Source organism: Trichoplusia ni, unplaced genomic scaffold, assembly GCF_003590095.1.
Source record: "Trichoplusia ni isolate ovarian cell line Hi5 unplaced genomic scaffold, tn1 tig00002126, whole genome shotgun sequence".
NCBI classification, from domain to species: Eukaryota; Metazoa; Arthropoda; class Insecta; order Lepidoptera; family Noctuidae; genus Trichoplusia; species Trichoplusia ni.
Genome location: NW_020800203.1, coordinates 36,909 through 41,949, shown reverse-complemented (window position 1 = coordinate 41,949; position 5,041 = coordinate 36,909).

Sequence of the window (5,041 nt, the reverse complement as noted above, 5' to 3'; positions counted from 1 at the left end):
TGAAACCCTATCGACATGCTTGGTTGCGGGATACAAAGCAGCCACAACACACCATAGAAAGCAAAACTTGTCGTTGTTCTTAATATTCAAGCAAGCTTTTTTATTTTTTATAAAATTCGGTAAGGGAATATATTTGGATCCACTGAGAGTTGACCGTTTTATTATTAAGTTCTCTTTTGCGTTAATATCATTGATCGAGTCGACCATTGACGATTGGGCATTCTGGACCACCGCGATGGCGAACTTGTTTCGCCGAGTGAAAAGTGGTCCAGAATGCCCAATCATATACTACTTAAATAAGTCGGGACGTCCATATTTTCTTACGTAACAAAAAGCATCTTGAGTACGTTCGTGCATGTACCGTGGACCATCAGTAAAAAAAGAGGGTAAAATAACTAAGCGGCCCATATTCACCGTATCATTATCTTGCTGCATGGCGTCGCGAAGGTGTACGTATTCTTCAGCGCGTAGCTGCCTTTGATTAGATCGTAAGTAAACTAACCTTTCGGTTTCAATTTTTGCATACATGTCAACAATAAACTAATTGAAGAAGCCACGAAAACGTTGAAAGTATACAAACCTATTCCGCCTCACTTGCAAGTGGTAACAATAAAATTGAAGGCATGAAATCTTTTTATTATAATTAGGTGCACCTGTATGCGGATCAGTTTGGTATAAAACAAAATTATTACCATCTTCCCCTCGACAGCATATCAAAGGATATTGCAAACTATCATAAGCCCTGTGGGTTTCGTATATACTTTGCAAACGATTGTCTCTGGACCGGATAACAATATCACGCCTATCACGTTCTTGGTCGACCAATACCACAGCAACTTCATTTGTGGATGGAGCATTATAACGCCTAGGATGTTCCTGAGTTGGACGCCTATCGGCATTTATAACAATTTTATAATTGCTATCATCATATCGAGGAAGAGCTTCTAGTGCCGATTTAAAACTGCATACATATGAATTAACCTGATGCAACATGTCTTGAAGTTGTTAAATTAGTTCAGTATTTAAATTCGGGAAATATTGATTTCTTATATTCGACTCTTCGTTGTAGTCGGATACGAAATATATTCGAAGAAACTTAGGTTGGTCTTCAGGCAAAAGGGATCCTATCAAATGGTAAACATGACCTTGTACCTTAAAAGTAGGCATGAAAGGACCTTTTGAGATTTGTTGAGCACCAAAGGATGTCATTTGAAACGCACTATTATAAGTGCGAATATTGTCTAAGAACTGTTTAGATTGCTCATGTTCCCCTAAAAGTAGTGATTTCAATGGTTCCGGCGGGTCTGCGAAAGAAGGCAAATTTATTTTGCCTCCAGAACAACAGAAACCAGCCGACTCCTTACTCCACTTTGAAGCATTACAAAGAACACATACTATTGCCCATTAAAGAAGATGATATGTAATCAATTGCAAGGATATAAGCAAACCCACTTTTATATTTGTCGGACCACGCCACCGAAATTCTAGATTGATCATCTATGTGTAAATCTAAGTTATTAAGACTATGTCGAAATCTGTCTGAGGTAAGACGGGCCTCTCGCTGTTCGTCCGTTTCAAGAGACCGAATATTTTCGATTCTTAATCTTTCATTAGACAAACTTATTAATCGATCTTGTCTCAAAGAATTGTAATGTTCACGTACCGACTCTATTCGTTGTACATGCTCATGTTCATCTTCAAGAGATCGAATAATATTATGGTGCACCCTATCATTTGTCAATTCTCGAGATAAAATATGATGTTCGCGATCAGCTGTAAGCCGTAGTTCCCTTTCAGTGAAGGTTTCTGACTCACGAGACAATGTATGACGTTCTCGGTCAGCTGAGAGCCGTAGTTCTCGTTGTGAAGGAGTTTCAGCTTCTCGGGATAACACATGTTGTTCTCGGTCAATAGTAAGCCTAAGTTCTCGTTGAGAAAAGCTTTGAGACGTACGTGATGTAGCTCGTCTCGCTCTGTCAGCTGCTAATCGCATATCTCTCTCTGGAGAGCTTGCATTGGCTCGAGAAGTTGAGGCACTAACTGTCATAGAGTTTAACCGATGTGCTTTTTCCTCTGCTGATTCTTGAGAACGCGCATTTCTCATCCTCTTAGCATCTCTCGAATTTCGAGATAAAGATGGTCGTTTTTTAGGTGGCATTTTGTATTTTTAATTAACGGTATATTAAATATAGCTGTTGCCCGCGACTTCGTCCCCGTGGGTAGAAGATATAAGCTATGATTCATACCTGCCCTGTTTTTTTTACATTTTCCATTGTATCTTCGCTCCTATTAGTCGCAGCGTGATGGTTTATAGCCTAAAGCCTTCCTTGATGAATGGTCTATTCAACACAAAAATATTTTTTCAATTTGGACCAGTAGTTCCTGAGATTAGCGCGTTCAAACAAACAAACAAACAAACAAACAAACTCTTCAGCTTTATATATTAGTATAGATGGTGCAATAAAAGTAAAAAACCTTCTTATAAACGAAGTGATGGGTTTAGGTCGAGTGCACACATCATGTGCTCTTCGTCTGCTGGTCAATTTAGGATCATAAGGAAGGTTAATATGCTGTTTTAAAACTACTATTTTAATAAACAACTGTCTTACAGTAGCAACTTGACAAAATTGGTAAAGCTCCGCTGTAGGAAATAAGATTGGTTTAAATGTACAGACTTTTAAAATTGCGCGTTGAGCGATTTCTACTCCTTTTAGTGTAGTTTTAGGAGCACCCCCCCATGATGAAATGCAGTATGTTATAATTGATTGACATAAGGCCAGGTAAATTTGTTTGAGAAGGGAATTATCTGTGATGTGACGCAAGTTTTTGAAGACGTAAATAAGTTTGCGAATTCAACCGGACAGCAGTTTTATGTGTTCCTTAAAATTAAGATGACTATCTAAACTGACACCGAGGTACTTGATAGACTCTACGCGCTCCAAAACTCTGCAGTTGCATTCCAATTTATTTATACAAGTATTATTGTGGGGGACGATACGGTGAAGGGCATTAACTTGCGAGTTCTTGATTATAGAGAAAGCTATATACTTGGTCTTATCAATATTTAGAGTTAGTACATTATTCTTTAACCACTTCTCAACTGCATCAAAACCAGTTTGGGCAGCATCAAATGCCTCATCCCAATTATCGGCGGAGAAAACGAGAGCTGTATCATCTGCATAAGAGATGATTTCGCCGTTAGATAGGTATAAGTTTGTAAGGTCATTTATGTAAGCAAGAAATAACGTCGGGCCTAAGATGCTACCTTGTGGCACTCCGTAGGATATAGGAAGCTCTTTACTGTAATGGCTATCCACACAAACAAACTGTGAACGGCCAGAGAGGTAACTCTCAAAAAGCTTGAGCGGTGTGCCTCTTATACCAGAATGTTCAAGTTTCTGTAAAAGGACTGGTACAGAAATAGTATCAAAGGCTTTTGCCAAATCAAGGAAGATTGATATGCATTTCTTCCCCCTATCTAGGTAAGTGCTTATAAGGTTTGTAAGTTTGAGTACTGCATCATCAGTTGATTTTCCAGAACGGAAACCGTACTGGTTATCTGAAATAATCTTTTTATCCTCCAAGTATTTAGCGAGCCTTAAATTTATCAGTTTCTCTAAGATTTTTGACAAAGAGGGGAGTATTAAAATTGGTCTGTAGTTGCTAAACACTTTTTTGTCACCTCCTTTATGTATAGGGCGAACTACTGACCTTTTGAAGGCTTGAGGAAAAATTCCCGTCTCAAAGCATAAATTAAAGATGAACTTAAGTGGAGGAGTGAGAAATACTTTAAATTGCTTTAGAAGTTTATTTGGGATTTTATCCCAACCTACTGAGCAATCTGTTTTTAAACCTAGTATAATCCTATTAATCTCATCTTCAGTAGTTTCTTGTAAAAAGAAGGAGTCAAGAAGGAAGGTCTACCGTTATTTTTGGAGTTGGGTATATTTTCAATAATTCTGATGGGGAACTATTATCTTTTTTTGTGTTTGTAATTGTTTTAATAATATTCCATATTTTTTTTGGATTAGATTTAGCCGACTCAACCTGATTCTTGTCATATATTCTCTTTAATTTTTTTAATAATTCGTTGCAAAAGTTTCTGTATCTTATATACGTAGTTTTAAGGAGATTTTTTGCAATTCAAATGTAACCTATCTCTATTCTGTATACATCTCAGTAAGCCAGACGTAATCCATGGTTGATTATCTTTTTACGTCTCGACGATGTTATTTGTTGTGAATTTTTACCAAGGAAAGTTGTATGTTATCTATAATATAATTTATTGCGACATTAGGTTCTTTTGCTAGATATACGGGAGTTAAATCAATGTTGGTTATATCATTACTTAAACATTCATAATCAATTTTCGTAACAGTAGTAGTGGTGTATTGACGAACAGGCTTAAGATCCACACACAATATTACTGAATAGTGATCCGTTAAGGTGGTCTGTGCAACAACGGTTGTACATTTATTCTGAGTTTTAAGCAACACGTGATCTAAGCAAGTACCACTCTCTTCCCTGGTCACTTCAGTATGCGCTGGTAATAGCCCATATGAAGCAACCAACGTGAGATATTTTTCTCCAGGTAGCTCTAATTTGTTAGCATTTATTGGTATATTTATATCGCCTATTATTATTACATTTTTACAGTGCTGTAACATTGACGAAGTACTATTAAGTGATAGCAAAAAAGGATCTACATTTTTATAAGATGGAGACCGGTATAGGCTGACAATTGTAGTGATTTAATTACTTAGTACTATGCAATTACATTCCTGGAAATCTGGTTCTAAAACAGTAAATTCAAGATGTTCTTAAAATAGACAACTACACCATCGTTTTGTTTGATGTTTTTCTTTGTCGCGCATGAACGATAACCTTGTATTACAGGTATATTAGTCACATTTTGTAACCAGCATTCAGTAAGAACAAGAACGTCACAATCAAATTTCAGTCTGTATAATAAAGCTTCAAAACCGGATATATTGCAATTTATGCTTCGTATATTTTGTGTTATCACTGTGAACTTATTGTC